Source organism: Staurois parvus, unplaced genomic scaffold, assembly GCF_062004578.1.
Source record: "Staurois parvus isolate SC_StPar_1 unplaced genomic scaffold, SC_StPar_1.0 ptg000549l, whole genome shotgun sequence".
Lineage (NCBI taxonomy): Eukaryota > Metazoa > Chordata > Amphibia > Anura > Ranidae > Staurois > Staurois parvus.
The window spans coordinates 9175270-9194052 of record NW_028318345.1 but is presented as its reverse complement, the minus strand read 5'-3'; positions in this window follow the sequence as shown (position 1 = coordinate 9194052).

Genomic DNA, 18783 nt, shown 5'->3' with positions numbered 1-18783 from the left:
TGTACGGCCTCCCATTGCTGCTGTCTCTATCGCCACACTCTGCCATGTGCCACTTTCAGGTCTCCTCACACTGCTGGTGGTTTCCATTTTTGTCATAGGGTGCTGTATGGCCTCCCATTGCTGCTGCCTCCACCGCCACACTGTGGCTCCACACTCTGGTTTTGGCCCCGTGACTGCCCAAATGAGTGAAGTGTGCGGTGATTCTAAGATCGACGGCACTCATCTGCATGTCATACTGACTGACAGTATTATTTCTCTTCCCCAGCAGACTCCAAGGGCATTTAAATTAAAGGTACAGTGTTCTGCACTAATATTAAGTCTCTCTGAAGCCTAGAAACACCCTTTTTTAAGTTAAATTCACAGCGAATTTATTCGACTCGAATCGAATATTGTCCACGAATTCGCCGAATCAGTCGAATCGAATTTTTCATTTCTTCGCTCATCTCTAAATATGACATTATTTTCTTAGTAAATCTAATCAAATACCCTAAGGTAAACACTGTTTCCAAACACTTTCAAATGGTGCTTGGTCAGAATTACACCATTACAACCTAAGAATTACAACCCAAGTAGGGAACAAGCAATGAAAGCAGTATTGAACCAAAAAGCATACATTTATTATAATACAGCTTACCAATTCTTAGATGTGATGGCTACATTTGCTTTCTTTTTTAGGATTTCTTCCTTCTATTTTCATCTGTCGATCCAGCTAGTATGTCTGTTGTTTTTCAAAAGAACAAGCTCTCTTCCAGATTTATCAGTTTACAGGGATGAGACAAACTTTTTAACATTGGTAGGGGTGCTTACAATGATCAGCTTTTATATATTCATGTAAAACCTTTATCCTAAAACAAAATAAAAATGATTGCTGTAACTGATTATAAATTGTGAGCTGGAGTTTGACTTCAATGTGTTTGTGTATTTAAATCTGCTAGAATGTTTAATATTTCCTTCCCCCCATACTGACAATGATGCTGTCTGCTGTGCCCCCTGTGCTCATTCATCCTAAGTGGTGTCTGTGTAATGTGTAATGTAATGAGGTGTGTTACTGGACAGATCACCAGGTAAAAACAGAGGTATAAAAAAAGCCTAAAAAAGGAAATTCAGCCACTACATCTAATGATTGGTAAGCTGCTATATATTACCCTCTTGATTTTGGGTTTATTACCACTGTGACATATCACAGACAGACTAATGTATATTGTGTAGAATATATTTAATGCACCAGAATTGTGTACTAGTAGACTGTGGGGCATGGTGCAATATCTGAGCCTTTTTTTCATATCTTTACTATAAGTACCATCCATAATGGCCCATGGCTGCTAATAAAAACAGGGTTTTTTTTTGTTAGTGTTAGTAAACCCAGGACCCTGCATTCACTCTATATGGTCTCCCACTGTACACAGAACATGGAAATGCAATTATTTTAGTAAATATAAACTGCTAAATGCCTTTTCTTATCAGCAGTTAGAGCAGTCTTGTGACTTCTATCAGTGTCCAGTCGAGTATATGTTAAAGCTTGTAGGAGGAGTTTTCATTCTGCTCTGGGAATATGCAAGACCCCTGACCTCTGTCTGGACAGTTCTGATTGGCCCTTGTGCTGATCACATGCACCCTCCCAAAAAAAGAAAAACCTCTATAGTAATATACACCAAACTGAGCATGAGTGACTCCACATGATATGTCTTATCAGGAGATAAGAGGGGGACACTGGAAGAAGGGGAGGATCAGAGAAGTCTGAATGAAACAGCGTTTTTACTCAATGCAGAGGATTAACCCCTTAGTTTCTACAGTGAGCATACAAGCATGTTTTACTGCATATATAGACTCATTTTACAGTTGTGGGTTTAGTAACACTTTAAGTCCACTAAGTCTGATAAAGGCTCAAGTAACAGATTACTGAATTGAAAATAAAAATCAGTGAAATCAGTAGAATTCTGTATGCCAGTGAACCTATGTTGCTATGCTATTGATCAAAAATCTCTCTATGCAGTAGATAAATCAGGTCTTAGGCTAGGTTCACATCTGTGCGGGTGGTGCGGTTGCGGGACCCGCATAAAAATACCTGCAGCTGCACCACCCACACAGAGCAATGCGGGACCCACGGGAGGGTGCCATTAATTCTAATGGCATGCCACCCGCACTGGAAATCGCAATCATATTGGGAACCTTGATTCCCGTGTGGGCTGTAGTTTCTAAAGAAGTGCAGAGACCTCTTCCCTGCGTGTCCGGAGGTACGAGAGTCCATTTAAATGAATGGGCTCTCTTGTCTGCAGATATGTGAACCAGGGGTTAAAGTGGTAGTAAACCGCGTCCATTATAACAAAAAAAATCCCCTGCAAGGTAAAGACATAATGTGCTAGTATGCATCGGGTATGCTGTTCCTTCAGGGCGCATGCACCATCTGCAAAAAAACGTGAATATCTCCTAAATGGGGCACGTTTAGGAGATATTCATTTTACCTACAGGTAAGCTTTATTATAAGTTTACCTGCTGGTAAAAATTTACAAAGTGGGTTTACTACCACTTTAACTTTAGAGATGATGATTGTCCTTAGTAAAGTATCCCAGCAGGTCCAAGGTTTCTTGAATAGGGACTGGGTATGAAAGAAGGAAGGTGCCAAAGTAGAACGTATAAAATCCAGATTTAATTTTTTTGTCATAAAAAGCCAATTTGTATTGGGGTTCAAGGATCCCCTTTCATCTGAACTTGGTGCCATTGAACAAACTGTGTTATGGATCAATAACATTTGGATGAATCCTGGGGGGTAATCCTGATGATCACTCCAGATGCTGTTTAAGCCAGGTTTAATTAGCACCTGAAGTAGTTGTCAGACTAATTATACCTCAGGAACACTCCAGTTTTATCAGTCCTGTACCTACTTTGTTAAACAATAACAAGCCCTGATGGAAGGGGACATTTTGGACCTCCAAAATGCATTTTTGTATGACATTTATTTCAGGTACTTATATAGCGCCGTCAATTTACGCAGCGCTTTACATATATATTGTACATTCACATCAGTCCCTAACCCTCAAGGGGTGTATGATCTAAGGTCCCTAACTTACATTCATACATACACATACTAGGGCCAATGTAGACAGGAGCCAATTCACCTCTCAGCATGTCTTTGGAGTGTGGGAGCAAACTGGAGTACCCGGAGGAAACCCACGCAGGCACAGGGAGAGCATGCAAACTCCAGGCAGGTGGTGACTTGGTTGGGATTTGAACCAATGATCCTAGTACTGCCAGGCGGAAGTGCTAACCACTTAGCCACTGTGCTGCCCACCATAAATGAATAATACTGAATCTAAACTATGTTCTGCTCTAGTTACTTTCCTTGTTCCAGATTGTTTCTTACTGTAGGCAGCCATTTTTTTCCTTTCAATAAAATTTTATTGAAGAATTTTGATTTTAGAAGATACAATTACAACCACTATTGTGTGTACAGGGAAAGGTATAACATCAAGAGCCAACAGATCAAAAGCGGTTGTGCATAAAATACAAAACTGTAACAAGAGAGAAAACAGATGGTGTGTCAAGAAGTACATTGACCAAATTGTATCAATGAATCCGTGTGAGGAACAGAGGAGGATCCATACGCCTATTGCACGGGATCAGGCATTGGTGAGAAGAATACTGTCATATGAAATACACAGAGTATATAATCGAACCAAGAAAGGCAGCCATCTTTTTAAATCAGGTGGTTTTTATTGAACACTTTTTCATCGTCCCTCCCATCCCAAACCCCACATTTAATACAAACAATAAAAACGTAGTTTGAAAAAGAGTCTTGGTTTTTCTTGCCAGCTTTCCCGGACCAGTGCTAGATGATTTCTGGGATTTGCTATTGGACCATATATAGAACAATAAATACTTTCAACAAGGGAGGAGGCAAACAACACATCAATAAAGAAGAACAAGCAAATGGTATAAAGCAAACCCAGCTATTCTGTTCTGTTATGAAATAAGGACAAGGGTCGAGGAGACCCCAAGCTTCACCTAACACAAACTGCCGAGTTCTTAACTTACTAGTATGTGAGAGTTACCACCATACCATGAGGAAGCACATCTTAAGCAAATAGACTATGAGCTACCAATGACACATCTGATACATCAGACACATCTGATACATCAAGCTAGTGGGTTTCAAATTTATGTTAAATCCTCTCATTGTATAAACTAATCTTTCTTGGATAAGGATGCTGTTAATAGTGGATATCCACATTTTGTCATCTAATGGAGTAGGAGCCATCCATTTCTGTGCTAAAAGTTTGCAAGCCAGGAGCAATATTCTATGTATAGGAATTTGTACCTCAAATGGAATCTCTGCAGCATCCATTAGCCATCCATCCAGTAAGAAAATACATAGGGTCTAATGCAGAATTAATGTGGAAAACTCTATTAATAGTGGTTATATATATATCTGTCCAATAGTGAAAAAGCTGTAGGCATTGTCCCTTGGGGACCAAATCTTGTACAGGTATGGTCAGGTCTACAACCATTCTAATAAAGCTTTTGTGGAGTGCAGTAGGTTCTGTTTAATATAAAGAGCTTTTGAGATAGTGACAAGGTCATCACTGGAATAGCGTCTAAGATAGGTGACCATTCAACATCAGTCAACACATCCAAATCCTTCTCCAGTTTTGTTTTGCAGGACAGCTGGTGATGAGAATAGCGGACGAATGATCATCTGTTTTTTTTTTTTGCATGCTAGTCTCATAGCGAAAGTGAGCAGGTTACTAAAGTTACAAAAATTCTCGTAGGACGGAATAAAAATTTCAAAGTGATGCAATGTATTATATTGTATTTGTATTGTATTGTACTGATTAGACAAAAATCTTAAGATCTGGTATTGCACTAGAAAAATGTTTGTGCTTGTTCCTTTTGAATAATTTCAGACAAAACGTGTATTAACAGTCAGGTTATCGTATGATCGCTTCGAAAGCAGTATTATTCGTATGATTTTCTGAACGTGTGTACTAGGCTTAAGAGTCAAAGGGATAAGGATAGAATATATACTGGAAAAAAGGCCTTTGGTAGTGATTGTCAAGTCACAACCTAAACAGAGGGCCCCCATGTGAAAATCAGGTGAATGACTTGTTTTTGGAAGCTGAAATTCTTCCCCGAGGTTCTCAAATGATTTTAGTATATAGATGATGGAGGTGTGTGATACCTTGGACCCTTCCACAGTTCAAAACTGACCATGTTTTTTAATTTTTGGGTTGGATTTTCCCATATGGGAGTAAAAATATTACTTCATACTTTATCAGTGCTCTTAGGGTCACCTACACTTTAGACATTAATGTTAAAGTCTGATGTTCTGAGTTGTTCAACAAAGGGCCCTTTGTTGCCTCAAGCACTGTCACAAGGGAAGTACAAGTTAACAAAATGGCGTGAGTGACATTATCTTGGATGTGGCACATCCTACTAGATTTTGTAATTGGGAGGAGAGATAATAACCCCTTGGATGAGGAAAGGCTAAGTCTCCTTCATCTTTAGGAAGCTATAAAGTTCCAAACCAGATTCTAGGTTGGCCCTTTTTCCAAATAACATCCCCCAAAAAAGAGTCACTCCTTTTGCCTGTAATCCAAATGTGCAATGATAGAAGATATACAGGATTTGTGGCATTCTGATCATTTATTAAGATTAAACTGACCAATAACCAAGAGAGGGAGCTGACACTATGGGGTTTATTTACTAAAGCTGGAGAGTCCAAAATCATACTCCCCTCTTCATAGAAACCAATCAGCTTCTAACCTCAGCTTGTTCAATGAAGCTTTGGCAATGAAACCTGGAAGCTGATTGGTTTCTATGCAGAAAGGAGTCTGATTTTGGACTCTCCAGCTTTAGTAAATAAACCCCTATATCTTGCATTTCAGTTGGAACGTGTAAGTAATAGAGCAAGGTTGAGTTTCAAGTATTGCTTAGGGTTAGTGGTGATATGAACTCCCAGGAACCTAAATTTGTCTGCAGGTGGATAAAGAAGCACTTTTCTTCCTCATGTCAGAGCTCCCCTACTGATGACTGGTTATGGAATCACTGGACATCTGATTACTGCTAGGGGAATATTCAAGAACCAGCAGAATGAGTGAAGCAGAAGCAAGAAGATCACTACACTGCAGCTTTCTCTCTGCCAAGAACACTGAGCAGTACAATATTGGCATCCCTATTTCTCACTTAAATCTTGTGAAACTAGTAGTCACAGGCAGCAGTGCCTCTCACACAGCTGCTATACGGCTAAAAAGGCTGCAGACACAGGAGTGCCTAGGCACACTCATATGTCAGGAAGTGCATTGCTATTTTTCCAGACGAATTCAAGACAAAGGTAATAAACTACAGCTAATACTGTAGATCTTAGTTGATGTTCTCCATAGGGCATTCATTAAAGGTGAACTCCAGGCACAAAAATATAATGAAATATAAAAATAAAGGGGCCTGGCTTAAATGTAGAACACTTCTCCCTGTATGCCCTATAAAGGTATATGTTTTAGCCTTGAAAATGTTTTTTGTTATTGGGATCTGTCACCACTGCAGCCTTCATGTACCTGTTGACTGGTCTGATACCCACACCTATCCTGAACTAGTGATGGACTGAACACCCCCATGTTCGGTTCGCGGTAGAACGTTTGAACCTAATGAACGCTGGACTGCAAACTTAAAACTCAATGCAAATCTATGGGACTTGAACTTGTAAATTCAAAAGTGCCCATTTTGAAGGTTTATATGCAAGTTATTGGCCATAAAAGGGGTATGGGGACTTGGGTACTGCCCTGAGGGACATGATTCAGTGAAAATAGTTTTTTTTCAAAAAGTACCGTTTTTAAAGGGGCAGTCATTTTTTAATTGCTTAAAGTAAAACATAAAAATGAAAAATTCCTTTTTTTTTGCTGCAGCAGGACTGACATTTGTTTAATGACATTTTTATTAAAAAAATAAAAAAACAAAATGGTATTTTTTTTCTTTAAGTGTGTAGGATTCCCTCTAAAAGCCCTTTAGGCCTAGTAGGACTTTTAAGGGGAACCCCACCCCCCAAAAATGAGGGATAAAATGGGGGACAAAAGCATGAGGTCCTCCTAAATTCTTACCAGACCCTATGATCCAAGCACAGGCCTGGCAGGGTAGGAAAGGGGGGAGACGATCGAGCCCCCCCCTGTGGCTTACCAGTCCACGTGCTCTCGGCATGGGGTCGGTATCCCTATGCCGATGGGGATAACAGCCTCTTCCTCACAACCCAGGCCCGGTGGTTGTGGGGGTCTGGGGGCAGGAGGGCTCGATAGCATCAGGGTACCCCTTTAAATAAGGAGGCACCCTGATGCTACCCCCCTCTTTTGAATGAGTAAGGGGTACCCATTCACTAAAGTGAAAGTGAAAATGTAGTCCTTTAATTAAAAAAAAAAAAAAAAGAAAAAAGCCAGTTACTCTTGATGAGTGCAGGAATTTGCACTGCTCTAAAAAACTGAACTGAACCTCGCTGTTGAATAGCCTATAGGAAATTCCACAACATGCAGGCAGTGATTTGGACACCTTTTGCCAGTGATTAGTAAGGGAAAATTGGCCTCAAATAATACACTTTTATGCATACTATTTTGGGAGCATTAGATGGTAATATTATTATTATTATACAGGATAGCGCCAACAGTTTGCGCAGCACTTTACAAAATGAAGGTAGACATTACAGTTACAATACAATTTGGTACAAGAGGAAACAGAGGGCCCTGCTCATTAGAGCTTACAATCTAAGAGGTACATATATGTTATTTCACACAATTTAGCTATAAGCTGGAGACATGAAAAGCTTATGAGAAATCAATACAGTGTATTTCATGTTTTCCATTCTACTTGAAAAGGCATGAAATCCCCCCATGGACACTAGATGGTGGTTGCAAGTTGCATACAATTTAACTGCATAAAGATCTTTCTTATAAAAGTTTTTTTCATAAATCTTAATGCTTTGAATGCTCATGTGTGCATATACATTTAGAACAGGGACGGGAGTGCTGCGAGGCTCTTCCAGAGCCATCTTACTCAGGGAAAAGCTATAGAAGGTATTTTAAGAAAAAAAATCTTCTTTTTAGAAAAGTAAGCCAAGGATCAAACTGGATAGGGTATAGATCATTTTATGGGGGGAGATTTACTAAAACCTGTGCACACAGAATCTGGTGCAGCTGTGCATGGTCGCTAATCAGCTTCTAACTTCAGCTTGTTTAATTAAGCTTTGGCAATAAAACCTGGAAGCTGATTTCTATGCAGAGCTGCACCAGATTTTGCAGGGTCAAGTTTTAGTAAATTCCTCCATGTGTATATGTACAATTTTGTAAAAATGTCTTTACTTGTATAGGGGTAAGTAAACCTGCTCAGGTTGAATCTGCGGGTCGAATTTGGCTTTGAATCTGCAAAACCTGAATTTAGCAGAGAACCCTACTAAAGTCTATAGAGGGGCAAACCTTGATACTAAACTCTGGCCATTTTCAAGGTTAATAGGTTGGCGTTTGTCAAAAAAGGGCATGGGTAGCTGGGCAGTGCCATAGGGGACATTTAACAAAGCAAATAAAAATTTTTTAAATATAAAATTCGGGGGGAAGAATACATTTCAAATGCAACTTCAAGAATACCATGGGAAAAACACTACTGCTTTAAACTTTTTCTATCAGAGTGATTTTATCAAGTTTTCAACACATGTTAAAAGGTACATTTTAGGCCTGAAAATTTACAAGTTTTATGTCACACGAAATTAGTGCACATGTTTATCGAATTTATATTTTCAGTAAACAACAGAGTTAATTTTAGGGCACAAAAACACAATATATTATCTATTTTTTAACATAAAAGATGAGGATGTGATAAGTATATAGATACCTAACATAGTAAACTTTTAAATTGCACCACCTCCCATCCCCGTATCCCCACTATTTCTCAAAATATTTAAAAAATATTGACTTCAGTTATGTGTTTGGTAGAAATTGGCTACCATTTCGACAGTTTGCAAACACTTTAATAGACAATAAATAGAAAAACACCTCATAAGACCTACTTTAAGTCACTTGCAATGCACATGGTGAACACTGCTAAGCTTTGCATCCGGTGCATCGGGGCAAGTCCCATGCACCATCAGTGTCAGAATGGTTCACTTGCATATTTAAAATCATGTAAATGGAAGGATTGATTAGTGTTGAAAATGATACCATTTCTAAATTCTCAAAAATCTGGGCTTTTCGGCTTCATTTTCAAACATGGCCAGATCTTGGGGGAGCGGGTGCTGGGGTGGGCTGTGCTCCCCCAGATTTCAGTTGTCCCCCCCAAAGCCCCAATGCGGTAGAGGACTAATTTGTGAGCTTTGCTGCCTCTCTTCAAAAAAGAGCCTCTGCAATCTCATTGTCAGGTAATCACTGCTCTTCTGCCAGGCGATCCTCTCTCTGTTACAGCTGTGTACTCTCTGGCAAGCAGCAGTGAATATTCCCTGTTCTACTGAGCCTGGGGACTGCTGCCCTACTGCTTCCTGGACTCTTCCCGCTCCCTCCTGGGCTGAACAGTGGGTGAACAGCTATTTATGCTGCTCCCTACATTGGTTGCCGATCTGCTAATCTCCCTGCCAGTCCAGCTACCCCTGTTTTACTACATCTGAGGCCGTTCTGTCCCACTAAACTGGCGGTCTTCTCCACTTCCCTCTGCAATAATTTTAGAAGGTAAGTATCTGTGCATACTTCTCCCTCAACTCTTCCCTCCAGAGTTCCTGCTACATCTCCTGGCACAGGGGTCTCTGCACTGTGATCCTGCAGTCTCCTCTTACTCCTTTCAGGATTAAAGGATATGTTCACCTTTATGGAAAAAATAATAAATGCACATACTTTTGCATTAAAAAATGTGCATTTATTATGGGTGCATTTAGGGATCCTGCTACATGTCATCCGGCTTTAAGCCTATACCTCCATTTAAAAGTTGGAAGGCATATCAGTGGACTACAGGAGTGCTCATCAGCAGCCCGTAGCCCATTGAAACTACAAGTCCCTTTTCCATTATGGAAGACAGTTTTTTTTAGTTTATTTAATCACAAGAATCCGCACAGCCATACTCTTTTCAAAAAGTGCCAGTCGGTGCAGGGAAAAGACCTCCTAACCACTGTCACGAAGAGGAGAAGGAACAGGAGCTGGAACATGTTACATGTTCCACTCTAAATATGGGTGGAATATGTAACCTGTTTTGAAGGTGAACTGTGCATTTAAGCAGTGGGAGAAAAAGATCACTGCCACTCCCTGCTTATCTAAGGTTGCTGCCCAACACTAACAATCCCGGCCCTGCTACTTCTGCATTGATATAGTTGTGATCCCTCCTGTTATTCCTTACTTATATTTGTAGAAGCCAAAGCACCTCTGCCCTCACCTCACCCTTCCATTCAGGACACTGTGCCTGACCGCTGAGTTCCTTCTCCCATCCCTGCACTGCATACAGCCTGGGCAGCAGAACTCCTCTTCTAGACAGTACACATAGCTGAGATTGCAATTCCTTACACACAGCCACAATCTGCACAGTGTGTAGCTGGCTACTGCAGCTGCACTGCTGTTCCAACCAGGGAATTTCACAGGTCTGAACCACAACATAGCATCCAGCTACACGCTGTGCAGATTATGGTTATGTGTAAGGGAATGCAATCTCAGCTATGTGCAGTGTGTAGAGGAAGCCCAGGTTGTGTGCAGTGCAGGGATGGGAGAAGCTCTGCCAAGTGTACTACCAGCATCAGGACCCCTGTCCTCTGCCCTGCCGGAAGTGACCCCTTCCTCTGCCCTGCCAGCAGTGACTCCTATCCTCTGCTCAGCAAGCAGTGACCCTTGTTCTGTTTTCTTCCAGCAGTGACCCCTGTTCTCCATCCTGGCATTGGTAACCCCTGTCCTTGGCCCCTCCAGCAGTGACCCCTGTCCTCTGCCCTGCCAGCAGTGACCCCTGTCCTCCACCCTGCTTACCCTTGTCCGCTACCCTGCTGATCCCTGTACTCCTCCCTGCTGATCCCTGTCCTCAGCTCATCTGACCACTAACCTCCGTTCTGCAGACCCCTGTCCTACGCTCTGCTAATCCCTGTACACTGCCCTGCTGACCCGTGTCTTCTGCCCTGCTATCCCCTGTCCTTTGCCCTACAGACCCCCTGCCATACCATCCTTTGCCCTGCTGACCCCCTATGCACTTCCCTGCTGACCTCTGTTCTCCACCTTGCTGACTCTGTACACTGCTCTGCAAACTAAAAGCCTCTGTACGCTGCTATACAGTCTCATAATTTTATCCTCTGCCCTGCTGACCTCCCATCCTCTGCCCTCCTCACATTTTTTACTGCACCTCCACATCAGGCTAGATCCAGCCCAAATGACTGATAGTTACAAACATCAGCTTGGCTTGCCTCTTCCCTCATGGAGTCCCTTGTCTCTGTAGTAGGCTGCCCTCAGGCTTGAAGAGCCGAAACACTGTGGCTCCTTGCACATATGGTCCCCACCTCCTACCTTTTGATCCTAGCAGCTTATCCGGTTGCATGCCGGGTTATGGCAGGGATCAAGGTGGTCCCCTTTCTAAATGGAGAAAGAACAAACAGAGGGCACACCGGCCTAGTGCATTACCATAAAAAATGTTTAATAAGAGATAAAAGTAGTGTGGTGGTTTATGTAAGGATATATATTATTTATAAAGGGCGTGTCCCTTTCCCTTAGATGAAATATTACAGTGCCTCCAGCCGTTAAAATACGGCAAATATTTAGTAAACCAATAATTTGGACACCTTGATAATTTGATCACCACTTATTATTATACCTTGAATTCTTTTAGCCAATATGATTTCGTACCATACACACAAAATTTGCCTTATAATAGATAAATATAAAAATTTATTTATGTACAAAAATTATATATATATTAACACAAAACGCAAAAGACTGGTGATAAATGAATCTTGGTACACACAATCAAAAATATATCCTACCAATGTAAGACACAATAATAAGGTTTCTAACTAATTACATCAATATCACAATTTTTAAATGATATGATTATTTATTAAATTTATTAATAATTAATAATTTCGAATATCTCAAAGGTTATATTCTCGCAAGCCGTGGCCATAGGATTGCAAGAAGCAAGCCCTTGATATATGATACTCTGGTTATTAATATTCAATAAGTTATGAAATATGAAAAAAAAATTATAATATGGCAACAAACAATTTTTAACAGTAAAACAGGATCTCTCTACATATATCTAACTACCCAATATTGTTGTGATACACTAAGGTAATTCTATGATTCCACACAACGGAGAAAATAGGTAATACAAAATCAAATAAACATCTCACCACACCCGGAATTCAGACTAGGCAACTCTCCCGTGGATTTAGCTGGCAGTGGAACGCCTTTAGACTGATATTATAGGGCAAGTGATAGATATTCAGTAGGGGAGAATGTAGGAAGTTATAAGGTTAGAGGTTTAGAAATTTAGTTAAAGTTTTAGGAAGTTTGAAAGGATGGAAGAGTAGTTATTCAGCAGAGATCTTCTTCAGATGTCAGGGTCTTCTTTTGATGAGGTCTCTTCTTTTTGAGGTTTTTCTTGATGAGGTTTTTTTTTTTTCATGAGGGTACAAGGGCTTTTATATCCACTAATCCATTGTTCTAAGATACCTTCCCACCAGGCTTCTTGATTGGCTAGTTGAGAAATGTGTGTACATAAGCTATTTCTCACCTGCCCGCCAGGTGGCGGTCATGTATCATAGAACAATTTGAGTATTTGAGATGACTCATACCTTGGGTGGAATCTTAAGGTAATTTCAGGAATCAAATATACGTCTTTTTCCAGATATAAGTGATCATACCTATAATATTCTAAATAGGGACCATGGAATATAGGTGTATATTCAGTTATTCCTTCTTGAAATACCATCCTGTTTGTTTCCTGATAAGACATGTAACTAATGCTAGTTTATAATACATCTTACTTCCCATCATCTCAATACTCAAGTTAGTGATATATAGTTCCCATTTCTGAATATTTAGTGGTGTGTAAAATCCATAACATCTCATTTATAATATGTTTTTGTAATATATCTTTGTAATTATATACAGTCAACTTTTAGACTTAAATGTCCTGAATTTCACCTCTTTGTTTTAGAATCAACATTTTCTATGTGTAGGAAAAAACTCTCTGTTTGCCTGGCTCTTGTATTGGACTCATGGTAAACAACTGTTAATGCTTTCACCCTTGGTGAACAATAGTATATTGTAATAGTTTCAGAGGTCTGTTAGTTCATCACACTCTGCAAGTTTTGGTTAAGCTTTCAACCAGTTGAGTTCCCGTCTCATTATTGTTAAAATGTTTGAAAGTCGAAGTCCTATCTGGCTATTTGTTTGACTTTCTGTATATGCATTCTTCTCAACCTCAATATACAAATAGTCCTTGTTGACAGTCCAAACAGTCTTATTGTCTTGGAAAAGTCTTACTTCCCCCATTCTCTCCATTTCTTTAACTAGAATCCTTGAGGGTTCAACCAAGACAAAATTAACTCTTAGCATCCGGCTATACTGAGCTGTTTGTCATATAATATTATGTCTTGATAAAGTCATGTTTTTGAGACATAATTCAAAAGGTCCACAACAAATCCCCCTTTTTTTGGGGTACAGGCACGTGTAGAGGGGTGTCTGTATCGAAAAACATGAGTGGAACTTTTGGTTAGAGTGATCGTTCGTCTTCTCCGGTGAAGTGAATGAAATTATAAAAAAAAAATTTTTTTTTTTTTTTTTTTTTTTAATAATAAAATGGCAGCGGTGATGCTGGTTGGTCCTCAACTTGACTCGGCGTCTTTAGATGGACACTTCTGATGACGATCCTGGTCTTGTGATGAGGCCGGCCTGGCCTGGCACATCCACCTTGGGGTCCATGGGTCCTCCGCACGACAGGTCTCTTAGATGGTCTCCTAGGCGGGTCTTTTCCTCTGGACTGGTCCTTGGTGGCCTGGGACATCAGGTTATCGTCTCCGGATCGATCTCTGGCATCTGGTCTTTCCCACAGGACATTATAGCTTCCTTCTAGGGTCTGGTCATTGACACCTCCGATCGCCGGTCTGATCACAGTCTGGCCTTCCTTTCTAAATTATCAAAATGAATAGTTTAAGTATTGGATATACATAAAATTATATTACTGGATCCTGTAAGGCAAAGGATGAATTATATGTTCAAAGGAAATTTAATAATGATCTCAATATCTCCAGATAGGAACTGGTGGGTTAGTCTTCCAACAACTGCAATTGAGACTTTGGATGGCAAGCACGTAATTGATTGATGTGCACCCATCTATCACTGATTTCACCATACCGGGTAACCTGCAATTTATATGCGACCGGAGAGATTTTATCAATGATAGAGAACGGACCTTTCCAAGATGGAAGGAATTTCCGTTCCTTGATCTGGTCTCTTGCAAAGTTGTATAGATAGACCTTGTCACCAATCTCATATTCCTTCTTGGAGGTTTTGAGATCATAGTATGTCTTAGCACTAGTTGCAGCTCTTTCCAAATTTCGCTGGGCAAAGGCAAAAGCATATTGCAGATGTTTACGTAAATCCTCTATGTACTGGTGTGTGGTGGTAGCATTGATCAAATTTTGATCTGTAGTGCGATACAATAAGTGCTGGGGCAGTACCATCCGTCTACCTGTCATCAGTTCAAAAGATGACATTTTTGTAACTGTATTCGGAGTAGCCCTCAACGCCATCAGGACCAGCGGGAGTTTGACATCCCAATCTTTGCCTGTTTCCTTAACAAATTTCTTAAGGACATTAACGATGGTCTGATTGTACCGTTCTACACCACCACTAGAGGCTGGCCGATAGGCGATATGCAATTTCCTTTTAACCCCCAAAATCTTCCACAATTTGGCCATCACTTCGCTAGTGAAGTGCGATCCTCTATCAGACTCTATCCTCTGTGGGAGACCAAAACGAGAAAATACATGATTTATTAGCAATGCAGCACATGTCTCGGAGCTATTATTTGGTGCTGGTATACATTCGACATACTTGGTGAATAAACATGTAACTGTTAACATATACCGATTTCCTCGTGAAGATTTTGTTACGGGCCCAATAAAATCCATCTGAAGGTCTGACCAAGGCATACATATCCCCCTCTTCTGGAGAGGTGCTCTGTGAGTTGGCTTGGTAGGTTGAAATTGGGGACATATTAGGCAACCTTGGCAGTACTCCTTCACATCACGTAACATATGAGGCCAGTAGGCATAATCCCGCAGGATCTCATACGTGATCTTCTCTCCACGATGACCGGAAGTGGGAGCATCATGGGCATGCTGTAGCATCAAACCTCTAAATTTAAGTGGGACGACCCATTGTTGTACGCCACCCTTTGAGGCTTGTATCAACAATCCCTGGTATAAAGAGAATTGGGATTTGGATTTCATTAAGATACGTAAATCCTCCTTCCCACTACATACTTCCTTATTTATGGGATTTTGGTTGGGATCTTCTATATGACTATAAAACAAGCCAATTATTGGGTCTTCTTTTTGGGCAGTAATTAAATCCTCACTAGGAGAATCGTGACTCCACTGTAATGCATTCGGATCACCAGCTGTTCTGGCCTGTTGCCTGGTGACAGCTTCAACCTGTACGGTACCTAAAAATTGGTCAATGTCTAACAGTTCACCGGTGATTGCCCCTTCCTTGGCTAGAGAATCGGCCAGATCGTTCCCTTCTTTCTCGGCACCTAGAACCTTGGAGTGGCCTTTGGTCTTCTTGAAGTGCAGGGTGAGATCATTGGACCTTACCAGTTCATCGATGTGACAAAAGAGCTTACCATGTTTCACGGGTTTGTGATTACTCTTGTTCATGTTGTTTCGCTTCCACCTAGGGAAATACTCCACAAAACTATTCCTGACATAATTGGAATCGGTTATGATGGCACACTCTTTAATGTTGAACTCTATAGCCATCTCAACTGCTCTAAGGATTGCAGTAAGTTCAGCAACCTGACTGCTTTTTGGTCCAAGTTTGTATCCCACAGAAATTGGGGTGACACCTTGGGTCCAAACGATTCCAATACCTGCCACTAGTTGGAGCTGTTCCCCATCCTTGTGATGAAAAGCACAACCATCCACATATACACACGGCAGCTGTTTACAGTATTCTTCATCGTAAACCTTGTAGGGAGAGAACAGTTGTTCTTCCAGAAAGTCAGTGTCCGGGGCCTCCATAGCAGGCGTAGTTGCGGAACAATCATGGAGCTCGGCTAGGCCCTGGGCTACTGGACTTTCCTTGTTCTGTTTATACCGAATTTCAAGAGGCCACCCTTGCAAAGACAAAGTCCAAGCAGTGATGCGGCTATTAGACACATTTCCTCCCTTGATACGTTCACTCTTTAAATACTGTAAAGGCTGGTGTGCCGTTTCAACAATGATTCTCTCTCCCTGAATGTAACTGCGGAAATTCTGTAATGCCCACACGGTGGACAATAGAGCTTTTTCACAGTCACTGAACTTTACTTCAACCGGGGACAAAGTTTTACTGGCATAGGCAATCACCTTACTGACATCATCACGTTTCTGGTAAAGAACAGAACTCATACTTACCTGCGTAAACCCTGTCTCTAGATAGAAATTTTTACCCCCTTCGGGATATCCGAGACACGGGGCTTGTGTGAGACGTTCCTTTAATTCCTTCATGGCGTCCTCCTGTTTCTTACCCCACGACCATTCGACATCCTTCTTCAGTAGGTGAAGCAGTGGCTTGCTTATCTCGGCGTAATTATCAATAAACTTACGCGAGTAGTTTACCATACCTAGGAATGATCTCAATTCTTTAAGGTTAGTAGGGACTTTACAGTTCAGAACCGCCTCAACTTTCTTCTTTTGTGGGTTCAAACCTTCAGCAGTAACTTCATGGCCTAGGAAGTTTACCTTCGTGCGACACCACTGGGCTTTTTGTAAAGACAGTTTAACTCCTGCTGCTTTTAATTGGCCCAGGACATGCCGAAGTTCTGTAATGTGTTTGGCCATATCAGTACTTTTGATCAGGATATCGTCCACATATGCCAACGTCCCCCTTTCGAAGGCGTCTGGCATGGCCTTGTGCATGAACACAGCAAATTCATGTCCGGAATTTATGAATCTGAAAGGCATTCTCACCCAACAATATTGTCGATTCCCAAAACTGAAAGCCAGTTTGTATTGGTCTTCCTCACTCACCTTTATGGTCCAATACCCCTGTGCACAATCCAAGGCTGTGAAAACTTGGGATCCTTGGAGCTGGGCGAGACATTGGTCTATGTATGGGACAGGCCATCCTGACATGTACACACGCTTGTTTAGCTGACGGAGGTCAGCGCACAGACGCCATTGTCCATTGGGTTTTAAGATACCCAGGATCGGGTGGTTGTAGGAGCTGTGGATGGGCCGAATTATACCCCTTTCATGTAACTTCCTGATAATCTCAGCTAGAGATTCATAGGAAGCTAATGGTAACCTATACTGTCTTACAAATACTGGTGGGGCATCTGGATCTGTTTGGATCCTAGCGATGTGTAGGTCAGTAGTCCCACAATCGTAAGAATCCTTGGCAAAGATTTCTTGGAATTCAAGGAGAAGCTCTCGGAGCAATTGTCGGTCGAGATCATTGGAACACGCATCGGCGAGGGCCACCATCTCTTCCACTAACTCCTTGAATCCAGGAAAGCTTTCCGGCTGACCTATCTCATATGCCTCTTCAAGTTTTGTGGTGAGGTCATTGGGTATGTGATGTGTGTGTGTGTTCTCCTGCCATCCAGGTTCTTTGGGGTACTCTTGTTCTTTGATTGGGTGATCAAAGACAATTGATGTCTCTTCGATTCGACAGGTGCCATCTTTAGAATCGAATGGATAAATGGACTCTATGGTGAAAATACCCTCTGGTAATGAATGGAATGTTTGTTCAATTAATTGTTCCTCCGACAAATATTCATCGGGGATGAGTCCAATCACCTGGTTAGTGACCCCAAAGGTGTAATATTCAGTCTCTACCGCTAGACCAATAAGGGTCTCTTTGGGTAAGACGATGTCCTGATTGGACAGATTATGTACGTAAATGTACATCGGGGATTGATGTGTGTTGACTAGGGGCGTGTGTGTAATGTTCAGTCCCTCCCCCTGCATTTTATGGGAGAGGCATACTAATGCATCTGACCCCTTCAGTCTATGTCCCTTTTTGACTTGGATGGGGAGTATGAAATTATTTATGCCCTTAGGAATTGTAATCTTTTGGGCTACCTGGACTTCAACAGCATAAGGCATCTGTTGCTGGGATTTTAAAGCTAAGTCCAGATTTTGGTATTTTTCGGGGTCCCCCTTTAGTCGACTCCATAAACAGTCATTAATTAGGTCGACTTGCATTGCAAAGCGATGTAATATATCGTTGCCAAAATAAATTTTAGTTTGGGGATTATCCAAGACTAGGAACACATGGGTGGCTGTTTTGTTTCCTACAGTGACGTTTAAGAGACACCTAGCCATTGAATTGTGATCATCAGAGTCATCAAGGGAGTCTGAAATCCAATGACGCTGAGGTGTGGAGAAACGGATCATTTCCATTTCGGTCAGGTGTTTTATCAGCCCATGGCTTACAAAGCTGTGTTCCTGTCTCAAATCTAGTTTGGCATATTTTGACCTATTAAGACCATTTATCCGGATGGGGATAAACAAGTCGCTGTTAACCCTTTCAATACCTGTCAAGAATTGGGTATGATCTCCCCCTTTTCTTGGTTTATCCTCCTGATGAA